At 39.6% G+C, this 26,942-nt stretch overlaps 1 protein-coding gene across 4 annotated transcripts in view; it reads left to right on the top strand.

Moving 5' to 3' along the window:
* Positions 1–26,942, top strand: part of ANKFN1 (ankyrin repeat and fibronectin type III domain containing 1) — a 389,228-nt gene that overhangs the window by 173,755 nt on the left and 188,531 nt on the right. The window contains exon 2 of one of the 4 annotated variants that reach the window (XM_037809530.1): positions 17,697–17,747. The exons of the other annotated variants lie outside the window; for them this stretch is intronic. The gene's annotated coding sequence lies outside the window, so the exon portion shown is untranslated. The remainder of the gene's footprint in view (positions 1–17,696; positions 17,748–26,942) is intronic. 4 annotated transcript variants of the gene reach the window in all.

The raw sequence follows: 26,942 nt of genomic DNA, 5'->3' as shown, positions 1-26,942 counted from the left end.
TGTAGTTAAATTCCAGTCTATCTCCTTTCTGACAGTATTTTTACTGCCAGACTGGATGAGATCGTTCGGGACACTAAGGGCCACAGAGTCTCCCAGTGCTTGGCATGTAGCAGTTTGGGACAGCTCAATCATGACATCTTGTATTAATCCAAAATGATCTAAAACCATCTGGCTAGCTTATTCCATCCCATTTTCACAAGATGGTATCATAACTCTGTAACATAATTGCCCCAGCCAAGGATTTTCCCTGCCATAGGAACAAAAAGCCATAGGGACATTTATCTCCCAAAACAAAGTTGCGAATAAGAGATTCTGTCAAGGAATGTCCTAATGGCTCTGTCATTATTTAAATGGGTGTATTAGGGTTTTCTAGGGAAACAGAATCAACGAGAGATATCTATAAATATAAGATTCATATAAGTGTCTCAAGCAACTGTGGGTATGCACGAGTCCAAATTCCGTAGGGCAGATAGCAGACTGGCAACTCCAATGAAGATGTTCGATGAACTCCTCAGGAAACGAACTGGCAACTTCGACGAACTCCTCAAGAAATGCTTCACTGGTCAGTGGAAGAAAAAGTGAAGTTCCTCTATCTGTCTTGCTTAAAAGTCTTCAACTGATTGGATTAAATCCAGCTGACTGCATTCTCTCATTGTGGAAGACACACCCTTTGTTGACATCATCAGTCACAGCTGCAGTCAATTGACTGATGATTTAACAAACCAGCCTTCTGGTTTATCAAGCAGCCACAAACATCCTTGCAACAATGGTTCAGCCAGTGCTTGCTTAACCAGACACGTGGGTACCATCACCTGGCCAAGTTGACACATGAACCTAACCATCACAACGGGGATGGGAGGGCAGGTGGGGGTTAGGTGCAAAACAGCTGGAGTCACTGAATGAAGACGCAGAGCTTCAAAAGGCTTCCTCTACTAAGTTAGCTGATAACAGAGATGGAACAATGAAATTCTGTACCTAGATAGCCAAGTGGAGGGCAAGAGATGGGCATGTCTATAGGAAATGAACATTGAACCAGGGGACAGCAACTGCATATTTTATTTGGGATTGTCCTGATTCAGTAAAACTGCCATAATGCAAAATACCAGAAAATGGATTGGCTTTTTAAGTGGGGGTTTATTAATTCACAAATTTACAGTTCCAAGGCCATGAAAATGTCCCAATTAAGGCATCAATAGGACAATAACTTCTCTGAAGAAAGGCTGATGGCATCTGGGTTTCCTCTGAGACATGGTAAGGCACATGGCCAGAGCCTTCTGGGCCTCTCCCAGGGTTAGCTTCTGGTTTCCATTGCTGTCTCTGAAATGTCTCTGGGCTTCTGACTTAGCTTGCCTCTCTCTCAGCACCTGTGCATCCTGGCTTTTTTCTCCCAGGGCTTTTCTCTCTAAGCGTCTGGGGTGCCTCTCTTAGCTTCTCCAGGGCAAACTCTGGATTTCATCTCTTAGCTTCTCTCCTAGTTCTGGTTTCAGTGGCTGTCTCCAAAATGTCTCTGAGTGTTTTCTCTCTAAGCGTCTCTGAGCGCTCTTCAAAATGTCTCTGACTTTTATCCTCTCATAGAGGATGTCCTACTGATGCCTAATTAAGACCCACCTTCAATGGGTGGGGTCACATACATCTCCATGGAAATATACTAATCAAAAGGTCCCACCCACAATAAGTCTGCACCCACAAGACTGGATTAAAAGAGCATGGCTTTCTGGGGGTACATAATAGATTCAAACCAGTACAGGAATCTTGGATGAGACCAGAAAATGATTGACAGGAACAGTCAGTGGCCACCCTTGGAAATTCAATGAGTCCAAGGGTCCTGGTGGATATCAAGGTTTTATATGAGTGATAAGTTGTAGGCAAGAGATCAGGTACTAGGGAAGGAAGGACACATAAGCCCCATTTTCATATTTGGGCCCTAGGAGATCCAGGAGATTCATGTTGTTGGGAAAGGAGTACCCTCCAAATAGGCAGGTTGGATTCAACCTAAACAACATTCTAGGAGAGGGCTCAATTCAAGTCAGTGCACCAGCCTTCAGTACCAGGGAATTTAACACAAGTGGGAAGGGAAAGGCTGATTGTGCATCCCAAGGAAGCCAATTACAATCAACATCCTCGAGTCTGACACAGATTAAGTCCATCTAAGAGGTACAATGGTATTATGATCAGGATTGAAGCAAATCCTTGCTCCTCTCCGATTAGATTTTATATGTTCAACAAGTCATATAACTAACTGCAGCAAAGGATGAGGGTGAGATCTTCTAGACATTTGTGAATTTCTGTGGGTTACTTGAAGAAAGATTCCAGAGAGAGTGACTGTATAGTGGGACCAATTCCACCTCTCAGATATCCTGGTCATTGTTGATGCTCCCACTTTTCTCAGAAAACGGCAATATGTTTTGTCAGTCTTGCCTCCTTCATATGGGTCAAGGCTGTGCCTTCCATCTGAGATTTTACAGGTATACAACACAATAATTTCTGTGGTTTTGGTATGGGTGTATAGATAGATTTCCTCTCAGAGAAGAAACCAAGAGAGAGGAAGAGGCTCTGTGACTGTGTCATCATGACACCAAATTATCAAGTCAGGTCAAACATTTTGAGAAAAAAGAAAAATCAGTCAAACTTGTTATTGTACACTATGTGAAAAAAATAGTTGATGGATGTTTCACTACTTCAGCAGATTATGCTGTTATCATTGCAAGTGCAGACTCAATTGAAAAGTAGAGGCTTCGCATGGCTGTTGTAGAAAACAAAAATAGAAATAAAAAATTAAAAAAAAAACAGAAACAAACAAGAAAACAGAACTGTCCTCAAAAAGTACTGACCAGAAGTGAACGAAGGAGAACTAAGGAGACAAGTTGTTCATCTGCGTTCATGTCTGGCTCAGTGCTTTGGCTAAATTCCTCAGTCATATCCTGTTGGGATTAGATAGCCTGTTGCCTTTCTCCTCCTCCTCCTCCTCCCTCCTCCCTTCTTTGTCTCTATCTCTTCCTCCTGCCCCCTCCTCCTTCTTTCTTTATGTCCCTTTTTCCCCTGTCTCCTACCCACACTGAAAGCAGAAGTCAGAAATCTATCACTTTTCAAAGGTTTCAACAATAGTTGAGATGTACAAATATACTTTCTAGATTGCCAGTTTTGAATCAGGCTCTGGATCAAATGTTTGCATACATTAGCTCATTGAATTCTCATGAAAATTTTATTAGTATCATTATCCCCATTCTACAGGTGAGGAAACCTGGGCTCCTAAAGTTACTTACTGGGAGATTAACTTTTCCAAAGTTACACAGCTAATGGAGGTGCTGGAATTCAAACACAAGCTTCTCAAACTCCAAAAGCTCACTCTCTTTCTTTAAAAGAAAAAAAAATCTTCGATTAGAAAAGTTATTAATATTAATAGTAACCTATTTGAACAATACAGAAATAGAGTACAGAGTTTAAGTCCCTCATAATCCTATCCCCTCCCAAGATAACCATGTTAATAGCTTAGTATATATATTTAAACTTTTTCTATGTCTGTACTACCAAACTTAGAGACATGCTGTGAGAACTGTTCTGGAACTTGCTTTGAAATCCTTGTCAGTAATACAAAGCTACCATGTCATTTTTAATAGCTGCATAGTATTCCACTGTAAGGATTGCCATGGTTTATTTAAATATATTTAAGAGTGTGATTGATTCCAGCTTCTGGAGACTAAAAACACTACTGCAATGAAATGTACCCTGTTAATGCATGTTATTACACACTGTGGATATATAGCACTACAAATGGATTTGCTGGGCCCAATCATATGCTACCTATGTTCTGTCTGGTATACGAGGCAGCTTCCTTTGTCTCATTGAATACCAAATTTTCATACAAGTAACTCTTTCTTTGCCCCTGGACTTCATTGCTAGGGAAACTGAGCACCAACAATTCCTTTGGAATTGAGGTACCATCAACACAGTCCAACTATGAGCCAGAAGAGTTAGTAGAGTTCTTAAAGTGTCCTTTTATTCAACTTACCTTTCAACAAATATGCATTGATTTCATGTGTTGTACAAAGTACTGCACAAGATCCTGAGGAAACAGTGGTGAACAAGACCCCATGCCTCCAGGCCATTGGACTAACTGGTTTGTGCAAAACTGACCCGGAGTTAAGCACAAATCTGTTGCTCTCTAGGTAGACATGGCCATGATGTTACCAGAGCCACTCCATAATGCTTGCTTTAGTTTTTATGCCCTGGTACTGCCTTATGGATAGGTATATTGAAAGAGGATTAACTCAAACTACTAAAGCAGGCTATTTTCACAATTGGTTAACTTTTTATTAAACTTTTCATTTTGAAATAATCGCAGATCCATATGCTTATGTAAGAAGTAATACAAAACAATCCCAGGTACGCTTGACCCAGTTTCTCCCAATGGTAACATCCTACATCTTGTATTAAATCACAGCCAGGGCATTAACATTGATCAGTCAAGGAACAGAGCATTTCCATCACAACAAAGTTCTCTCATGTTGGCCTTTTATAACCACACCCACTTCCTTCCCACCCCAACTCCTCCTTAACCTCTGGCAACCACCAATCTGTTTTCCTTTTCTATAATTTTATCATTTCAAGAATGTTATATAAATGGATCTTACAGTATGTACCCTTTTGGAATTGTTTTCGCTAAGCATATTTCTCTGGAGATTCTTCCAGGTTGTATGTGAGTGAAAAGTTTGCTCACTTTTATTCATGAGTGGTATTCCTCGGTATGGATGTTGTACAATTTGCTTAACCATTCACCCACTGAAGGACATCTGTGCTGTTTCCAGTTTGGGACTCTTATCAATAAAGCTGATATAAACATCTATGTATAGGTTTTTGTGTGAACATAAGTTTTCATTTCTGTGGGATTAATGCCCAAGAGTGCAATCATTGGGTTGTATAATAGTTGCATGTTTAGTTTTTTAAGAAACTGCCAAACCATTTTCCAGAGTAGCATTTAACTTTCCCACAAACAATGTGTGCGTGATCCAGTTTCTCCACATTTTTACCAGCAGATTTTTTACCTTTGCCATTCTGATAACTGTGTAGTAATATCTCATTGTGGTTTTAGTTTGCATTTCTCTAATGGCTAATGATGTTCAGTATCATTTCATGTGCTTATTTGTCAGCAGGACACTTCTTTGGTTAAAGGTGTCCATGTCATTTGCCCATTTTCTAATTAGAATGATTGATTTTCATTGTTGAGGTTTGAGAGGTCTTTATATATTGTAGATACTATTCCTTTGTCATATATGTTGTTTTCAAATGTTTTCTCCCAGTCTGCAGCTTGTCTTTTCATCCTCTTAACAGATCTTTCACAGAGCAAAGTTTTCATTTTGATAAAGTTCAGTTTATTAATTTTTCCTTTTAAGAACTCTTTGCCTAGTCCTTAGATCCTGAAGATTTCCTACCAAGTTTTTTTTTTTTCTAGGAGATTTATAGATTTTTTTCCTAGAAGACTTATAGTCCATGATTCATTTTGAGTGAATTTTTGAGTTTAGGTCGGGGTTCATTTTTTGCCTATGGATGTCCAATTGCTTCAGCACCGCTTGTTCAAAAAACTCTCTTTCCTCCATTGAATTACTTCTGTACCTTTGTCAAAACTTTGTTGGGCATATTTATGTAAGTTAATTTCTGAATTTTCTTTCCCTTGTTCTGGATGTCTGTCCCTCCCCCAGAACCACACAGACTTGATTACTGTAGCTATGTGATGTCTTTCAAGAGGGGAGATTGATTCCTCCTCCCACTTGATTTTTCTTTCTCAAAATTACTTTCACAATTAAGAGTTACTTTGCCTTTCTAAAAGATTATTTTAAAATAATATTTTCTATATCTCCAAAGGCTTACTGAGATTTTGATAGAAAATACCTTAAACCTATATATCAACTTTAGAAAAATTGACTTCTTTACTATGTTGCATTTTCCAATCCATGAACACAGCATGTCTCTCCATCTATTAATATCTTCTTTGATTTCTTCCATCAGTATTTTGTACTTTTCAGCATTTGTAACCTGAACATTCGTTAGATTAACAACTAGGTATTTCATATTTTTAGTGATTATAAATGGTACTGCATTTTTAAATTCAGAGTCCACATGTTCATTGCCAGTATAGAGAAACACAATGAATTTTGTGCTTACCTTGTATTCTGTGACCTAACTTATTAGTTCGGAGTTTTTTTGTAGATTCCTTGAGATATTCTATGTTGATAAGTATTTAGTCTACAAATAGGGACAGTTTTATTTCTTCCTTTTCCTTTCTGATCTGTATGTCTTTACTTCCTTTTCTTATATTTTCTTATACTGGCTAGAACTTCCAGCATTATATCAATTGAAAATGAAGTTGCTAAAAGCAAATTTTGATGACCTAAAAAATGAATTTGCAGAAAAGCAACCAGAAGAACCTTATGGTCAAGCAATATATCTCATTCATAGAGTTATTCTTTATTGTTTTATTTAAAATTATGATACAAAAATATTTTGCATGTATTTATAATTTTATATTGTTACTCACATATGACCTTTACACCTCTTACATTGTACAAGTGATAAAATATTTTTTTTGTTTGTTTGTTTTTTTGTTTTTTGTTTTTTTTCCATTTTTATTGAGATTGTTCAGATACCATACAATTATCCAAAGATCCAAAGTGTACAATCACTTGCCCCTGGGTACCCTCATACAGCTGTGCATCCATCACACTTAATTTTTGTTCAATTTTTAGAAACTTTTCATTACTCCAGACAAGAAATAAAGTGAAAGATGAAAAAAGAAAAAAGAAAAGAAAACTCTAAACCTCCCCTATCCCTAACCAACCCCCTCAATTCTTGACTCCTAGTATTGATATAGTACGTTTATTACTGTTTATGAAAAAATGTTGAAATACTACTAACTGTAGTATATAGTTTGTAATAGGTATATAGTTCTTCCCTATATGCCCCTCTATTATTAACTTCTAATTGTATTGTCATACATTTGTTCTGGTTCATGAAGTGATTTCTAGTATTTGTACAGTTGATCATGGACATTGCCCACCATAGGATTCAGTTTTATACACTTCCATCTTTTGACCTCCAACTTTCCTTCTGGTGACATATATGACTCTGAGCTTCCCCTTTCCACCTCATTCACACACCATTTGGCGCTGTTAGTTATTCTCACATCTTGCTACCAACACCCCTGTTCGTTTCCAAACATTTAAGTTCATCCTAATTGAACATTCTGCTCATACTAAGCAAGAGCATCTACATTTCTTCCACAAGGCAGGAGGGAGAGTCAAAGAAGGTAGAGAGGCAAAAGAAAGAGGAAACAAAAAAAAAATGACAGCTAGGAAGCAGCAAAAGGAAAAATAACCTTAAATCAAAGTAGAATAAAGAATCAGACAATACCACCAATGTCAAGTGTCTAACGTGCCTCCCCTATCCCCCCCTCTTATCTGCATTCACCTTGGTGTATCACCTTTGTTACATTAAAGGAAGCATAATACAATGATTCTATTAGTTACAGCCTCTAGTTTATGCTGATTGCATCCCTCCCCCAATGCCTCCCCATTTTTAACACCTTGCAAGGTTGACATTTGCTTGTTCTCCCTCGTAAAAGAACATATTTGTACATTTTATCACAATTGTTGAATACTATAGATTTCACCAAGTTACACAGTCCCAGTCGTTATCTTTCCTCCTTTCTTGTGGTGTCTCACATGCTCCCCATCTTTCTCTCTCAACCATATTCATAGTTACCTTTGTTCAGTGTACTTACATTGTTGTGCTACCATCTCCCAAAATTGTGTTCCAAACCACACACTCCTGTCTTCTATCTCCCTGTAGTGCTCCCTTTAGTATTTCCTGTAGGGCAGGTGTCTTGTTCACAAAGTCTCTCATTGTCTGTTTGTCAGAAAATATTTTGAGCTCTCCCTCATATTTGAAGAACAGCTTTGCTGGATACAGGATTCTTGGTTGGTGGTTTTTCTCTTTCAGTATCTTAAATATATCACACCACTTCCTTCTTGCCTCCATGGTTTCTGCTGAGAGATCCGCACATAGTCTTATGAAGCTTCCTTTGTATGTAATGGATTGCTCTTCTCTCGCTGCTCTCAGGATTCTCTCTTTGTCTTTGACATCTGATAATCTGATTATTAAGTGTCTTGGCATAGGCTTATTCATATCTCTTCTGTTTGGAGTACGCTGCGCTTCTTGGATCTGTAATTTTATGTCTTTCATAAGAGATGGGAAATTTTCATTAATTATTTCCTCTATTATTGCTTCTGCCCCCTTTCCCTTCTCCTCTCTTTCTGGGACACCAATGATACGTACATTATTTTACTTTGTTTCATCCTTGAGTTCCTGGAGACGTTGCTCATATTTTTTCATTCTTTTCTCCATCTGCTCCTTTGCGTGTAGGCTTTCAGGTGTTTTGTTCTCCAGTTCCTGAGTGTTTTCTTCTGCCTCTTGAGGTCCGCTGTTGTATGTTTCCATTGTGTCTTTCATCTCTTGTGTTGTGCCTTTCATTTCCATAGATTCTACTAGTAGGTTTTTTGAACTTTTGATTTCTGCCGTATACATGTCCAGTGCTTCCTTTACAGCCTCTATCTCTTTTGCAATATCTTCTCTAAACTTTTTGAATTGATTTAGCATTAGTTGTTTAAATTCCTGTATCTCAGTTGAAGTGTACGTTTGTTCCTTTGACTGGGCCATAACTTTGTTTTTCTTAGTGTAGGTTGTAATTTTCTGTTGTCTAGGCATGGTTTCCTTGGTTATCCAAATCGGGTTTTCTCAGACCAGAACAGGCTCAGGTCCCAGAGGGAAGAAATATTCAGTATCTGGTTTCCCTGCAGGTGTGTCTTAGAAAATTGCTCCACCCTTTGATGCCTCGGGTCACTGTGCTTTTCTGCCCAGCAGGTGACACCTGTTAGCCTATAATTCTTGACTGGTGTGAGGTGGTGTGGCCGTGTTCCCCCAGGCTCTGGGGTCTGGTTCTGAATGGAAAGGGCCCCACCCCTTTCCTCCTAGAGAAGACAGAGCTCCCAGGTGGAGGTCATTAGCATTTCAATGGTCTCGCTCTCTGCTTGTGCTGTCTCCACCCTTCGCTTCACAGCCCTGGAAACTGAAAATGACTGGGGCTTTCTCCACTGAGCCAAAAAAGAATCAGATAGCCCCCTTCAGACCCAGTCCAAGGCTCTCCAAGGTCAGTCGTCACCCAAAGCCTCTGTCTGTTTTTTGGGGATGCATACCTGTAGTGAGCAGTTCACACTCGCTACTTAAAACCCCAGTTGGAGCTCAGCTGAGCTATATTCACTTGCTGGGAGAGAGCTTCTCTGTGGCACCACGAGGCTTTGCAGCTCAGGCTATGGGGGAGGGGGTCTCCCGACCTGGTTCCGCAGGTTTTACTTACAGATTTTATGCTGTGTTCTCAGGCATTCCTCCCAATTCAGGTTGGTGTATGATGAATGGATGGTCTCGTTTGTCCCCCCGCAGTTATTCTGGATTATTTACTAGTTGTTTCTGGTTTTTTGTAGTTGTTCCAGGGGGACTACTTAGCTTCCACTCCTCTCTATGCTGCCATCTTGCCCGACTCAGCTCAGATAAAATATTTTTAAAGGACAAAACTATTTTAGAACCCTTAATGACACACTTTTTCCTGCTTTTGAATACAGCCCCCACATTTAATTTTTTTTTATTTTTTTATTTTTTGAGATTGTTCACATACCATACAATTATCCAAAGATCCAAAGTGTACAGTCAATTGCCCCCGGTACCATCATACAGCTGTGCAAATCACCACAGTTAATTATTTTTTCAATTTTTAGAACATTTTCATTGCTCCAGAAAAGAAATACAGACAGAAAAAAAGGAAACTCAAATCTTCCCATACCCCTAACTACCCACCTCCATTGTTGACTCATAGTATTGGTATAGTGCATTTGTTACTGTTGATGAAAGAACATTAAAATACTACTAACTGTAATTAGTTTGTAATAGGTATATTTTTTCCCTATATGCCCCTCTATTTTTTTTTTATGTTTCAGAATAGTATTTAATTTTCAGATATTTATAGTCATCTTATTTGATATCACAAAATAGTGGCCATGTTATAAATTTTACAGATGAGGATATTGTTGCACTATTCTCACCATACATAGGTTGCATAATAAATCTGAATACAGATTAATACTTCCCCTTCTTCCTCCTTTGTATATTTACAAACATGCCTACACATAACCCTTGCTATTCAAATTATTTTTATCTGATCCAAGGAACTAAATGCATTGAGATAATTTTGTTTTGTTTATAGGAATTCTCACTGTAAAGTATACAGCTTAGGGATCAGAGAGTAAGTAGATTTTTTTTTTTTTTTTTTTGCCAAACCCTCTATCTGAACTCAGAAGCTAAAATGGTTCAGTATTTTCCATTAACTATGCAATAAATAGCAAATCTTGGGTCCACAATTAATGTTCTTTTGTTTCAGTGTATGAAATAGAAGTTAATAATTGCCATTTAAATTTAGTTGTTCAATGACTACAATAACAGATGTTTCTCCATATACAAATAGATATTTTCACCAACACTGCTCCCTATATGCCTTTGCTCTATATATCCCATGCCTATCTCCAGGCAATGGCATCTAATCTACACCAACCAATAAAACATAATTGAGAATACACATTTTTCAATGCTCTCAAAAAGTATAAGAGTATTCCTTTGGATTTTCAAAAGAAGTCTATATTTTCAGACTTAAATTTAATAGTTTTTAATTATTCTTAGTCTAATTCCTGTTTTATTAATTAGGAGACTAAGAGTCATCTTACAAGTTAAATGAGATGACCACATTTACAATCAGCAAGTCATAAAAATGAGGCAAGTATCTTCATCTTCTGACTTCTAGTGTTTCAGAAAGAATGCCATACCATACACCTGAGTTATGCATTTGAAATAGAGTGAAAGAAATGGTAGCATGGAATAGGATGTGATACCAAGTATGTTTTCTCCTTCATAATGTCACCATTCTGCAATGTCTGTTTATTCCTCTCTGAAATATGGAATTAAAAATAATTTAATATAGGGTTGTGTCTTATGATGACTATGATGATAAAGCAAAACTTATATTCAATGGTCACTATATGACTTAAAAAATGCATCTTCATCTAATATTACAGAACCTTTCTCAACAGCTCTCTGTCCTTTCTTTGTTTCTCTGTTGGTAGGACTCCCTTTAGTATCTCAAGTAGGGCAGGTCTTTTATTAGCAAAATCTCCCAGCATTTGTTTGTCTGTGAAAAATTTAAGCTCTCCCTCAAATTTGAAGGAGAGTTTTGCTGGATAAAGTATTCTTGGTTGGCAATTTTTCTCTCTCAGAATTTTAAATATGTCATGCCACTGCCTTCTTGCCTCCGTGGTGGCTGCTGAGTAGTCACTACTTAGTCTTATGTTTTTTCCTTTGTATGTGGTGAACTGCTTTTCTCTTGCTACTTTCATAACTTGTTCCTTCTCTTCAGTATTTGACAGTCTGATCAGAATATGTCTCAGAGTGGGTTTATTTGGATTTATTCTATTTGGAGTTCGCTGGGCATTTATGCTTTGTGTATTTATGCTGTGTAGAAGATTTGGGAAATTTTCCCCAACAATTTCTTTGAATACTCTTTCTAGACCTTGACCCTTCTCTTCCCCTTCTGGGACACCAATAAGTCTTATATTTGGATGTTTTAGATTATCTATCATATCCCTGAGGTCCATTTCGATTTTTTTTCCCCATTCTTTCTTTTGTTCTTTCATTTTCCATTTTGTCATACTCCAGGTTGCTGATTCATTGTTCAGCTTCCTCTAGTCTTGTACTGTGAGTATCCAGAATCTTTTTAATTTGGTTGACAGTTTCTTTCATTTCCATGAGATCATCTATTTTTTTATTTACTCTTGCAAGTCTTCTTTCTGCTCTTCTAGGCTCTTCTTCATGTCTTTTATATCCTGTGCCATGCTCTTCTTCATGTCCTTTATATCTTGTGCCATGGTCTCATTGTTTGTCTTTAGTTCTTTGATTAATTGCTCCAAGTACTGCGTCTCCTCTGATCTTTTGATTTGGGTGTTTGGGTTTGGTTTATCCATATCGCCTGTTTTTTTCATATGCTTTAAAATTTTCTGTTGTTTTTGGCCTCTTGGTCTTTGCTTAACTTGATAGGGTTCTTTGAGGGTATGTATGCAAATTCAAAGACTCCTCTCTAATTTGTCAGATCTACAGCTTGGTGGCGTACACTTTCTCTAACTAACCAGCAGGTGGCGCCTGCAAACCACCTATTCCCCTCAATCCAGTTCTCCCCAACTTTGTCTTTGTAGCATGTAGGGGTCTGATTCTTGTGGGGTCCAATTGGTGCACCAGTTTTGCATGTGTAGTTGGTGCTGTCTGCCCTGAATGTGGGGTGTGTGTCTGAGCGGTTAGGGAGTGAGGGAGGCTTTAACAATCAAACCTCCCAGTGTTCCTGGAGATTTAAGGCTGTTCCAAGAGTCTAAACCTTCAGTTCAGTCTCGCCACAGATTGTCTCTGCTGCTGACCCACAAGTTCTTGGTATTGGCGTATGGTCCTGAGATTTCCAAGTGGGTCCCTCTTCCAAGCTATGCCCTTCTAGGGCCTCTGCTGAGGGAAAGCTGTGTTACATCACAAGTGCATGCCAGCCCTCAAGGGAAGTTCTGGGCTGCCGGGCCGTGTAGGTGCATTCCTAGCCTGCTGAAAGGATGGCTGAATGGGGCATGTTAATTTCCCCCTTTTCACACCACTCTGCCTTCCTAGCTCTGGGACAGTTAGCTGCAAATGCACGAAAGGCTATTGTCCACGCCAGATATTGTGGCATGTGCACACATTGCTGGAAACACTTCCCGTCGCAGTGGGTTTCTTGGCGCAGCTCTGGGCTGTGGTGTCGGCGCCTGGCAGGAGCATTCCCAGCCCACTGGGAAGATGGCTGTAAGGGGTGTGGTGTTTTTCCCCTTTTGGCTAACCTCTGTCTTCCCAGCTCCAAGACAGTTAGCAGCAGGTGTGCAAAAGGCTATCATCCATGCCAGATATTGAGGCATACTCACAGGTTGTGGAGATGCTGTTCCTGCTGCTTTTCCCTGTGCAGTTCCTGCTGCCGTATCCACAGCCACTTTTGGGTTTTTAAAAAGAACTAGTCTGACTCCAAACACCCACCCATGGTTTCCCTACACCACAGTGTGTCTGCTGGATATTCAGCAGGCTTACTCACTCGTTTCAGAATGCAGACACCTGGTTTCACCAAGTGCATGGTCCCTATGGATTTAGCAGACCTTGTCCAGCTGGTGCATTGCTGGAACTGATGTTCTGGGTGACTTTCTGGCTTTTATCCAGTATTTTTCACGGAGGTGTTTTTTTGCCCTGTCTCTCCTAACCACCATCTTCCAGAAGTCCTGATCCACAGTTTTTACTTACAGATTTTATGCTGTGATCTCGGGCATTCCTCCCAATTCAGATTGGTGTATGATGAGTGGACGGTCACGTTTGTCCCCCCGCAGTTATTCCGGATTATTTACTAGTTGTTTCTGGTTTTTTTTGGTTGTTCCAGGGGGACTACTTGGCTTCCACTCCTCTCTATGCCACCATCTTAGATCTTCCCCCACATTTAACTTTGCACTACGCCCTGCAAATTATGTAGATGGCCCCAACTACAAGTTCAGAAAAACCCTGAGGCTAATTTTCATTGGCATAGCTTGAGACACAGGACCCATCCCTGAACCAATCCCTGGGTGGGTGGGTGGGGTGGTGAATATGGAAGTACCATACTCTCACTGGCACTGGTAAAGTTAAGGGTCAACCTCACCAAAACCACAGGTACCTAGGGTGTAGGAGGAGTGATTACCCAATGGAAAATCAGGGTTCTGTTACCATTAAGAAAGAAAATGGGGTGCTGGGGAGGCATAAACCACAGATGTCCACTACAATAATTGCATAAGCATATTTTAAGGAATTTCAAGGGATTTATGGTGACAGTTAATTAAGGATTTCCTAAGATATTTTGGGAATATCCCTCACCTTGAATTTTTTTTCCTAACAAAATGAGTTTATTCTTTGTAACACAGAGAAACTAGTAGATAGGCTTTTTTTTCTTTTTTTTTTTTTCTTTTTCTTTAAATTTTGTTTATCAAAAAATTTAAAAACTGACAAATGATTAAAAAAAAAACATTTCAAACAAAACAGAACAAAGGAATAAGAAACGTAACCTTGAAATTTGACAGTAAAGGGAACAAACAAGCCTTCTTACCTCATAATCCTTGGCACATTTTTTAAAGGCAAAATCATGGGGTAAAATGGACCATGAATCTAGCCGACCTGATCACTTAATCACATTCATCATGCTCTCATGTGGGATGACTTTATTAGGAGGTCCATTTGATACTTCACATTAAGAAACCATTGTATAGACGTCAAGATATTTTAGCTTTCAATCAAACAATACTGAACATTGGTGAAGCCATGTCCTGCCATCCACTGTTACTGAAAGTTGTGTTATATGCAAACAATTGCCCTCTGGGAATGTGGAAGTAAGTTTTACTCATCTTCCAACCATGACACTCTGGCCTCACTTTTTTCATCTGTTAACTCAGATGCTTCCCCTCCAAGAGCTGGTGGGTATAAAGGACTCTAATTAATAAAATCCCACACAAATGCAAGATATTATTTTGTGATCAGTTTCTGTCCCCAGAATCTATAACTTTTTGTAAAATCTCTCCTTCAATTCTATGGTCCACTTGAAGCCTTGGTTCTAAAAAGAAAAAGCCTTTCAGAACATCTTATTCCCTTGTGGATATTCCCATTCCACTACCCTCCCACCCCCCTATGTTGGTCTGACTGTGATGGGCTTACTCTCCACATCCCAAATGGTACTCTGTGTGCTTTGATCCACTCTATTGCACTCCTATTTTCTGTGCTTCTCCCCACCCCCATCTTAGATCTGGCCTGCTTAAAATTAAATGGTACTTTTCTATGAGAAGGTGCTTGATTTTCTACTTGTGTCTGCTGTCCACTCCCAGAGGTGTTTTGATTTGACCCCATCTGTGGTCCAGCATTGCCTCTTATATACTAAGAGTATATAAGTGTGTAAGAGTATATAAGGACATATAACCCAAGCTCAGGAGTTCCCTGGGTTAGCATCTACTCATTCTTTCCACTGATTATACTCTGACCCATTCTCCTAGTGCTTGGATATTCACTCCTATAGTTGGGTCCCAAACAGACGTACTTTCTACTTTTTTCTTTCTGCTTTCTCAGTGTCTCCTAATCTCAACTTCCCTAGCTACCAGATCTGTGGCCCTCCATGGACCTCCCTGGGCCATGGCCCTCCAGGGAACTCCCTGAACCTCCCGGACCTCCCCTTTCCTCTGCTGGTTTCCAGTTGTTTAGGCCTTTGCTCTCTTATCACCCTCTGGGAAAGTCACCACTTCCCCAAACTTCTCAGTCTGCATCTGACTTTGCCATTCATCAAACATTTGTAGAACACCTCCTATGTGTTAGGCACTATGTGATACCTTGGGATATTATGGTGAACAAGAGACAAATGCCCTGCTATCATGGAACTCACAGTGTAGGAGAGGGAGACCAACAAAGACCAAGTAAAGAAATAATAATTACAAATTATGGTTGGTGCTTTTAGGAAAACAATATGGTGCTGAGATAGCAATTAATGGAGATGAGAGGAAGATATTTTCTCTCTGAGAAAAATGGCATTAAAGTCAGGATGTGACCGATGAAAACAAGCCAGTCCTGTGAAAATAGGCAGACACAGCCTTGGGGAGGGCCCTCATGTATAGCTGTGCAGATTTTGCCTGGCATAATCAGGCCTGACCTAGGGGATGGAGGTAGAGGTAGGGGTTTGAAATCCAGCCAGGCTCTGCTCCCTAAGAGGTGTGCTAATGGAGAGGGAAAGGAAAAGTTCATTTCTCTGATTCTCACAAAGGCTTGTCATGGGCTAGCAGCGGATCTGTCCTTGAGGCAGAAGGAGAATTGCTCTCAGCCCTGTTCTCTTAGTCCTTGGTCTGCAGTTTGGGTTCACATCCTGGGACCTCACACTCTGCCTGTAAACTCATGTCTCCATATGCCTGCCCATTCTTAGAAACTGGTCTATAGCTCGTCTATCTTTCAAATGGTATCAACTCATATTTAGGTGGTGTTTTACATTTGCTTCAAATCTCCTTGGATCCTCCAACATCTGTGTAAGGTAGCTAGGGTGGGCTTTTAAAAACAATGGGATTATAATTTACCTAAAATAAAATGAATAGATTTGAAGTGTTCTGTTAGATGCATTTTGATAATTGCATACTTCTACCAAACCACACTTAAATCAAGGTATAGAACATTTCCAACAAGTCTGAAATTTCCCTCATGCCCCCTTATGATCAGTCCTACAACCACCCCAGTCCTAAGCAGAAATTGTCCTGGTTTTCATCACTATTAATCAATTCTTTCAGTTCTTGGTCTTCAAATAAGTGTAATCATGCAGTAGGTATTCTATTGTGCCTGACTTCTTTTGTTCAATATAACGTTTTTGAGACTTATCCACATTGTTGTGTGAGTCAGTAGTTTGCTCCTTTTCATTGAGTAATATTCCGTTGTATGAATGTACCACAGTGTGTTTATATATTATACTATGAGTTACATTTGTACTATTTGTTGTTTGCCTATTTTTAATAAAGCTGCTATAAATACTCTTGTACAATTCTTTTTGTGGGCATTTACTTTCATTTCTTTGAGGCAAAACCTAAGAGTGGAATTGCTGGGTTATAAGATAGATTACATTTAACTGTATAAGAAACTGCCAAATAGTTCTCCAAAGTTATTATACCATTTATACTCCCATCAGCAATCTCTGTGCATTCCAGTTGCTCCATTCCACCAACATTTGATTTTAGCCATTATTTTGGATATAGAATGGTACCGTTTTGTCATTTTATTTGTCAATTCTCTGCTGACTAATATTGATCATACTTTCATGTGCTTATTGGCCATTTATATACCTTCTGTAGTAATGGGTCTATTAAAGCCTTTTGCAGGGTTATTACTATTAACTCCATTTTATAGGTAAGAAAATTGAGACTCAGAATCAAGGGACTTGCCAAAAAAGTCTCAGAAATTACATAGCAAATCCAAATCTTTAACTCACATCTCCTGATTCTGGCTGGTATTTCATTTCCAATGCACTGACTTCTTCTGACAATAAGACCTCAGCCTTGGCTGCTTCTGCATCCTGAACCACCTCATGGTCTATTAGATGAGGGTGCAGTAGAGGAAGGTATAGACATGGAGAATAGAAGAGGGGGTGGCTTTAGGCTAGCTGAAAACAACAGAGACTCTTTTAAAACAGACCTCAAAAGCATTTCACTCTAAATCTGGGGTCCTTGAGTGATGCTGGATACCTTCTCAGTCTCAACCACTCAATGCTGCCAAGTTCAAAATGAGCTCTTCTTGTTCAAGTGCAAATGTGTTTCACTGGGCTTCACTCTTCAGCCTATTTGGTTTTAATTCAATCAGTTAAAATAGCCACAGTTTATCCTGTCCATGTACCACATCGCACTAAATTAATATTTGGTTGATGAAGTGTAAGTGCTTGATTTTCTCACTAAAGTGTATCTGGAGGAGATAGTATTTCTTTTCTCCTCCCCACCCCCTTCTCTGTTTGTTTGCTTTGACAGGTAAATGCATTCTGGAATTGGACTGTCAGTGAAAATTCCTTGATGCTGAAGGTAAATCTCTGAAGGAGCAATGAAAATGAATAACTAGCTCTGGTTGTATTTGATACAATAAGTTTGAGTGTTACGTTTCTAAGAAACAAGTGAAACATTACAGCCTCACTTTCAAACCAAGAGGACACTACCCTAACTAGATGTAAGGCACCTGTTGCTGTCCTTTTAATTCTCTTTGAGCAAAGTCTTGGATTTTTCCCCCAAATAATGAGTGAAGTGAATAAGCCATTGAGTCTCTAATTCCATTCAATGCCTTTGCTCTCCTGCGAGGTGCATCTGGTGGGTCTGACAATGCCAGAGAAACACTTGAGTACTTGGCGTGAAGAGTCCTTGACAGAGCTCTGCTGAGGAGTCGCATGGAGTGACCTGAGCACCCCGTTCAGACCCGACTGTCTGCTCTCTTGGGAGTTCAGAGTTCCGGACAGCGTGAGGGAGAGGAAGTGGGACAGGAGTCTGAAGACAAAAACTCGGCCAGGAATAAAAGGGCTGTGCCAGCTCTGTGAGGAGAAGACTGATGAGGCTAAAATTTAATGAGAGGAATCTTCAAAGCTTTCTTAAAAAGTGTTATTACAACTTCTTCAACTTTCTTTGATTATTTTTTCCCTCTTTTTTTTCTTCATTCTCCAATTCATTAAATGTTTTTTTACTTTTTTTGCTGTGCTGTTTTAGGCACAGAAAAGTTGATCTGGTGCTTTTAAAAGAAAGGGGAAGAATTTTTTCCTTTCAGTTGAGAGTCATTTTAATGGATAAAGTGGCATTTACAGTCCAGGGTTTAGCTACAGTGCAGACTACGTTTGTAATTGCTGGATCCAATCACATGGCCATAGGACTTCATTATTAGGTTTGAATGTGCAAACACAATTAACTTCCTTACTTCTTCTTTACCTTAATTCTTTAAATTTTCACCATGATTAATTAACAAAGAATTTTCTCCTCTCTTAAGATTTGATGTCAGGAAGTGAAGGAGGTAAACCAAGGGGACCTTTCCATTTGTCAAATTGGTGAGGCATTTCTTGTGGGGATAGGAAAGTGAGTAATTTGGCAGGAGACTGGATCACGAGCCAACCATGCAAATATCATCTAAGGAGCTCTTTGGCTATGGAGTAAATGGGGAAAGAGGACCTGGAAAAGAGAGAAGTTCTCTTTAGAGATTTATTTATTTAGCAGTTAACCGAAGGTGAGAGGACTTTTTCTGAAAACGTGGTCTTCAGGGCCTTGAATTCAACTTAAGCCTTGGACTCAAACTCCAAACAGAAACACTCCTGGTTGAGTTTACAAAAACCTATTTTAGTCGACACTCAGGAGAAAAACATAAATGAGGGTGGAGGGAGGAGAATTTTCTCCATGCTTGACTGTGTACTCAAACTACCCAGATTACTTAAACATATCAGATCCCAATGAGTGGGGCACCTAGAGCAATCAAATGCTCCCTGCAATATTGTAAGCAATGGAAATATCTTGTTGGCTTTATCCCAAGAAAATCTGAATAGATGTAGGGTTCTATTAATGAATGAGGCATGTCTACATTAAGTTTCTTAAAAAAAAAAACCATTCCTGGTAAATAGCACATGTTAAAACAGATTTCAGTGAACTCTAGGGAAAATGAGGTCACATATATTGACCACGAAATATTGAAACATATACAAAGCAAAAGTAGCTGGGTAGAAATAAAGCATTTTGTTTACTTGGCAGAGATGTCCTTTTATGTGCTAAGTGCTCCATTAGGCCCTTGATAGCATAACATGTTAGAGCTGGAAGTGGTATTTGGAGATCATCTAGTTTGTCCCCCTCACCTTACAGAGGAGGAAGCTGAACGTGTAAAAACAACAACAACAACAACAAAATGGTCAGGAGAATCTTTGACAAGATTCCAGTTGATGCCAAGAGACACGGTTTATCAACCTGCTCAGACCCTTCTGCAGAAAGGAACAACTCAGCCTGCTTTCATCTTTGACTCCTAGGAAAGGTGTAAATCCCACCCACGTAGTTAAAGCTTTCTGGCGAGACTGCTGCTTGTTTGGAAGTTAACAAAGGCTAAGGAAGCCCACTGTGAAATGTTTATTTGGAGGGCCAGAATCTAAACTGACACTCTTGTCATGGTCATTTTTTTAAGAGGATGACAGATGGGAGCAGTGGGAGGGGACAGACTCCAGCAATGCTAGGAATAGGAAACCATGGGAATGGATGCTCTTTCTTTACGGTTTGTTGTTGTTGTTTTCTTATGGCCATGTCCTTGTAGGGGTATCAGGTTTATCACCATGGCTAGGGATGGGGTCGGGAATGTGGTGGACAGGATGATAATTTCCTTCCTGGTATGTCCCTGAATGGCCAGTATAGTCAACTCATGTTGTTGGAGAATCTACGGCTGCAGTGTTGCTGTTGACAACTTCATTATGCCAGTGATACTCAGCTGAATAACTCATTTACCGAGCACGGCAGTATCTCCTGATATGCCTAATGGGTTGAGTGTAATTTTGTAGGCTTTTGAAGACGAATGTCTCCCCTTATGCTTAGCTTTGCCCTAATATGGGAAACAATGATAACTACCATTAGGAAACAGCATTGTGGTGTTCAGCTTTTTAGTTCAGCCACGAAGGCAGGAAACATTAGTGATTTTAATGGTACACTAGACATGGGTCACTTTTGTCCCTTGCAACTGATTTTTTTTTTAAATCTGGCTCTGCAGTAAACCTTGAGATGACCAGGGCATTCTCCAAAATAGGTGACCTTGCCAAGGATATAAAGTAGTTAGTGGTTCCGGGGGTGGGGTGGTCTTTGGTATGGTATGTCCATAGTCACTTACCAGCGCTGTCCTGAAATGGAAGAACCAGATGAGATGCAAGAAATGTGGTGATCCATGAGTAGCCTCCAAAACCCAAGCTGCAATGTTTCTTTAAACATAGGGACAAAAGTATAAAATGAATTCTTCAGAGTTCTCTTTAATTTAGTTCAACTAAACATATATTTGTTGACCATCATCTACCATGCACAGGGCCCTAATCCTTGAGCTGTGAGGGAAACTCAAAGATTAGTGTGGTCTGAGATGTGCTCTCTTGGAGTTTTCAATCCAGTAAGAAAAGTAGGTAGAAGCCCAAGTATCTCTAACGACAGCAGGCTGTGCTGAGAGCACCACTTATTACAAATAGTTATAATATATTACAATGAGAGAGGAGAGAGATATTCATTCCATTTGGGGACATAAAAGAGAAGGTGAATGTGCTCTGTCCAAGGACTTCTTCCTTCATCCACCAGCAGATCTTAATTCTTTTGCGATAATCTGGTCTCCTGAGAATCTTACTTGAGTCAACCTCAAGTTAGGACTCCTCATTGTATCTGATTCCTTTTTAGTCATCACTGATGACGATCAATTCCAAGTATCCCAAATGAAAATGGAGATGCTAACATAAAAATAGACCTAAGAATCTTTCAGCTTATCTTTTTATCCTTCTACCACTGTGCCTGTTTTTTTAGCTGTATAAAATAAATCCTACTAGACAGACTCCTGATGGCAGCTAGAAAATAGACTGTTCCTAGGTAATACTTTGTACTATAGGCATTCTTTACACACTCTATAGGCAGTAAGCAACAACTGCCCCTTCACCCCTTGTTTCGTACCCTGGAACCTCTAATCTACTTTCCCCCTCTACTAATATGCTATTTATAGGTATTTCATATGAATGAAATCATACAATATGTGGCCTTTTGTGTCTGGTTTCTTTCACACAGCATAATACTTTCAAGGTTCTACCATGCTACGGCATGTCTCAGAGCTTCATTCCTTCTTAACAGCTGAATAATATTCCATTGTTAATAATATTACACACACACACACACACACACACACACACACCACATTTTGTTTATCCATTCATCTGTTGATGGACACTTGGGTTGCTTCCACCTTTCAGCTATTGTGAATGATGCTGCAATGAACATTGGTGTACAAATATCTATTTGAGTCCCTGTTTTCAATTTCTTTGGGCATATGCCTAAGAGTGGAATTACTGGGTCATACGATAATTCTTTGTTTAACTTTTTGAGGAATTACTATTTATTTTTGATATTGATATTCTTTACAAAAGAAGAAGGAGGAGGAGAAGGAAGAAAGAGGCTGCCTAAAGTTCAGCAAAGTTTTTTATTCTTTGGTATTTTGACTCAACAACTTGACCACTTTTACCTGTATATTGGCCACATACCTTTTTTGGCTCTGGTTTTCATGCTTCCTTTTGAAGATTCAAAAGCTTTGATGGATAGGTGTGTGTGTGTGTGTGTGTGTGTGTATGGGAATTTGGAGAAGTTGGAACCATTTAGTCTGCTAGTGGCTTCATTGTCCTGATCTGAGCAAACTCCTCTGGTTTATGAATTATCAAATCCTGTGACAATAATTTCACTTAAAAATTATTTGAGAATTCAGCACAACTTTCTTAAGAAAGGCACAAAAGTCATCTTTGTCTTTGATTTGCAAATAGATGCTCTCCATCCCCAGAGAAATGGAGAAAATGAACATTGTGAATAGAGAGAGATCCCAGCATCTCTGCAATGGATCGTGTTCCTCTACCACAAACAAACCCCAATTACAGTCCAGCTGTCACTATGCAGAGGCATGATCGAGATCCAGTTAGCAACCCACTTATTGCAAATGTTATTCATTATGATAAAATCCCAGTATATCAAGGATTATAGATGGCCTTGGGGATGGTTGTAAGAAGTGACCTGCGCTGACTCCTCTTGGAGAGATTTAGGTGAATACTGCCACCTATTGATAGGTGAAATATATGCCACAAAGTCCTCCTCTGACCTGACATTGTGCTAATGTTTATCAGAGCAGATCTCATTACTCAGTCGGCCAAAGCATTCCTAACATCCCTAAGTTCACAATACTTAGTACATTTATGATGACAAGTATGTTATACTTATTTAAAACAACTTCTCCTGAAATATATGTCGAGTAAGAGGCAAAGGAGTGTGGTAGAAATGACATAAGTTTTGCAGCAGTCAGAGATCTGTTTGAATCTGATCTCAGCCACATAGTACACACAAACTAATTAATCTCTCTGACCTTTAGTTTCACCATCAATTAAAAGTAGATAATCCTGCTTTGTTGGACATGAGAATTTGGTGATGTTGCTGCATGACCCACAGGGGATATTTGATAAACGGCAGCATTTATTATCATTTTTCCACCAAGCTATTACAAGTAACTATTTGTGCAGCAATGATTGGTCATATGACAAACCACATCATGTATCATACTCTGGCAAACTCTTTTGCGTCGTTCAATTATCCCTTGGCAATGCTACTTGTCTACTACAGTATCTTTGACATCCAAAATTAGGACAGTGTGAACATAAATATTAGAACATTAAGTGTGTCAATTGAGAAAATGAGGATAAATGGACCTCATTACCAAATGACTGCCCTAGAGGATATATGGGGCTGAGAAGATAAAGAATTATGATAAAACTTTGGAGCTGCGTATAAATGGGGCTTTGTGACCTGCTGGATAAGATTGAGTCTTAGAACCAGGCCTAGGAGGCTCACATTCCTTCCTCGGCATGGTGTGGGGGATCCCGGCCTCAGGCAGACAATAGGGGATTCATAGCTGGAGAATTCTAATGATGACTGAAAGGAGGGTGGCAGTCAGAACAAGAACACTTTTCAGAAGCAGGGACCCTGATTATCACATCGGTGTTACAGCCTGGCGAGTGGCTGCTGGGAGGCAGGATGGAGCAGTTCTTGGAAAGCTTTCAGTGAAGTGTTTGCAGCCTCCTTAAGAGAATCCCATTTCTCAAAACTGTGACACTGGAAAATCTCACACGATTAGTTCAGATAAACACTATCATCAGATTGCACTAGAAGTCACACGGACCATCGCTTTTTGAAGAGTGTTTTTGAATGCCATGCCTCTATTCTCCAAGACTAGGAGAAAAACTCCAAAAAGAGGGTTTCTCAGGATATTTGGGGACCTTCACTTTGAGTTTGAAAGGTCAACTGGTGCTTAAAACAAAATAATCAAGAAATAACATGCCTATGAACAGTCTGCACCTTTTGAAAAGGTCTGCTTTGGATTGAATAGCCAATGCCCTCCCCACTCCCTTTCTTTTTTTCTTTGGGGCTTAGAAATTGAGGAGGAGGAGGAGGAAGAGTTTCACATTCATTACTAACAACTTCACACATAATAAGCATGTTCAGATACACCCTGGGGTGTTAGTTTTCTTTTCCTATTTTTTTGTTCCCTTTTTTAGCCGCTTTTGGTAAGTAGCACATTTTATTTTTGAAAAAAGAATTAGAGCCGTTATTAAGCAGCCGCGCCCTATGGAAGGTCAGGAGATTAGGGAGCGGAAGCAGGCTGGCCAGGCCCTTTGCTGACCACAGTGAGGGACTGACACTTTCTTCCCATAATTTAATTTTGAGACTCCAATCAAAAGACACCCCATAAAAGAAATCTCTGCTGAAAAAAAAGAGTGAAACATTGTTCGAAAATGGCCATCAAAAAGTGATCAATTTAAATTTATGTCTTGCAGACAGACCACATGGAACTAACCGCAAGGCAGACATGCATTTGCAGTAATGTGTGGACATTCTCAAAATATGGGCAGGATTTGCAGGCGAGAGTGGACATTAACTGAATTTTGATGTCAGTGGGCTTTGGCCTCGTTTCACAAATATTCTTCTGATATTTTAAATGAGGCAATTGACAAATCAGAGGACACAATACAAAATGGAAGCTTCCCAGCTCCCTCATCTTACAAGGAGGGAAACTGAGGCCTAGAGATAAAAAGTAACTCACCCAAGGCCACGGAGCCAGTGAAGAACAGCTCTAGGACCCGGGCTCAAACTCCCCATTCCCAAAGGGGTGTACTTCCCAGCGAGACTCCACCCATCGCCCCTGCAAATGGCCCTACTTGTTTCCAGAAGCTGTTCATCTATCACAACCTTCTATCTCTGACCTCTTTACCTGGTACTGAATGGCTTCTTAAAGCAATCGATGCACATTCACGTGTACAGAGGCTCCAAGGACTCAACCTCCTGTTCGTTTCCCTATCTTAGAAAAGTGCACAGACCATAATATGAACACCCAATTATCTCTATGTTTGTCTACTGGAACAGTTGATGTTACCATTATATGCCCATCACCAAGGTTAAAACTTTGAGTTATCTTCAGCAAATCTCTCTCTTTCTCTCTCTTATACACACACTTCCTCCCCTAAGCTCACCTGTACCTTTGAGGAGTCCTTTAAGTTCTGCCTCCAAATTTGTGTTCCACAATCATCTCCTAATTTACATTTTCACAGGTCCTAACCATCCCTGTCTTCCTGCTTCCAGGTTCTTATCACTTCAATTCATTGTCTACAATGGGTAGACCAGAGGGACCTTAAACTGCACAGACACCCTTCTGCTCAAATCCCCATCATCTATAGGATAAAGGCCAAACTCCTTAACATTCCTAACATTCAAGCCTTCCCCATTCTAGCCCTTGCCTACTCTTTGAGCCTAATTTTCATTAGATCTGCCCATCACTATTCACTCCAGCCCCACGGGACTACTTGTCAATCCCCAACTACTCCAGGAACTCTGTGCCTTGACTTAATTCCCTTCCCTTCTTTTTAACCTGTAGACTGTCTTCATTCTTCAAGATTCAGTTTAAATGCAGCCTTTTCTGTGAACCTTTCCTAATCATCCCAGTAGGAAGGAATCATTCCTTCATTTGTGCTCCCATAGCACATTGCTCATACTTTTTTATGGCACTTATTTAATTCTGCCTTGTATTATAATCAGTTGCATCTTCCTCACTAAATAGATCTCTTTTGTCTTTGAAAAGATGCCTCATTCATTTTTTTATCCCTCTCCACCATAGTGCTTGGGCCAGTGCTTTCCGTAAAATAAGTGCTTATCTTTCTTGACATTTGTCCAGCATGTACTGTTTGCAACACACTAGGTCAGGCACTGAAAGAACTGAAAGAGGATGATATAAAAATAATTAAAATTCAATCCCTGACTTCAGAGTAGCTTTTAATCTAATCACTGAGACATATTGACAAATAACATAAGCAAGTGAATGAATTGTGGGGTAGAATTGGGTGGAGGGGAAGTGTTAAATATGGAAGGAAACATTCCCAACTTCCAAATGAGAATGTTGGGTGGGATAATGGGGAAGGGGTGGAGGTAAATAAAGAACAAGGTTGCTTTTAAATCCCATACCTGTGCTGTAGTCATTGTTAGGGTCCTCATCCGGGTCTGGCCAATCCAGTCTATCCTTCCCTCCAATGTAAGAGTGATCTGCGGGAAGCAAGACTCTGATCAGTGAACTCCCTGTTCAAATGTTTACTGTTAAATGAATCAAGCATTAGATAATTGCAGACTGATGCTAGGAGTAATGGAGAATACCAGTTTACAGAGATGAGACATATGCCAAGAGTCAGCTGGAGAAAAAAAAAAACAAGAACATGCTGTAAAAATGCTGAGGGGTGGTGAACAAAGTAAATGTGATCAGTGTAGGTTGGGATTAATCAAGAAGGGCTAAATGGAGTAGGCAGACCTTGAAAGGCTAGCCACTTGGCAAGAAAAATCAGATGGACTAAGTGAGCTTTAAGGTTCCTTTCAATTCTGAGACCCCATATTCTTTGAGATGGTTTATTCATTCATTCAGTAAATATGTGCTAAGTACTTCAACAAAACACTCAATAAATATTTCTTGAGTCTCTTCTATATGCCAGGAACTCTGCTGGACACAGGAGATACAGTAGTAAATAAGACTTTGCAGTATAATGTGTATAATATGGATGGCTGATGTTAAGCAAATAAGTGCAATAAAATGTGATGGATAAAATGATAGGAGAGTACAAGGTAGAAAGGGACCTTGATGAAAAAGATATCCTTCTGAAAATGAAGGGCATGAATATTCTCAATTAGATTATGTTTCTATGGACAAATATATTCAAAGAGAGAAAGATATAATGAATGTTCCAGAGAGGGATTCTGCTTTTTAGTAAGCAAAGAAAAAATAAGACAATTTTAGAAAGCGAACTGAGCTCTTCCTTAGGAGTCCCAGATTTTATGAGTCATTGAGCCTTGCCTCAGATCCCAGCTCCATGTCAGTGGTGAGTGAGTTACCAAGCTAAGGTATTGTCTCTAGAAAAGGGGAGATTTTCAGGAATACTAGATGCCAGTCCCAAGATTCTAATTGTCGGCACA

The sequence above is a fragment of the Choloepus didactylus genome, chromosome 18, assembly GCF_015220235.1.
Source record: "Choloepus didactylus isolate mChoDid1 chromosome 18, mChoDid1.pri, whole genome shotgun sequence".
Taxonomy (NCBI): domain Eukaryota; kingdom Metazoa; phylum Chordata; class Mammalia; order Pilosa; family Megalonychidae; genus Choloepus; species Choloepus didactylus.
The sequence above is the reverse complement of the archived record's forward strand: the minus strand, read 5'-3'. Positions and strand labels throughout refer to the sequence as shown.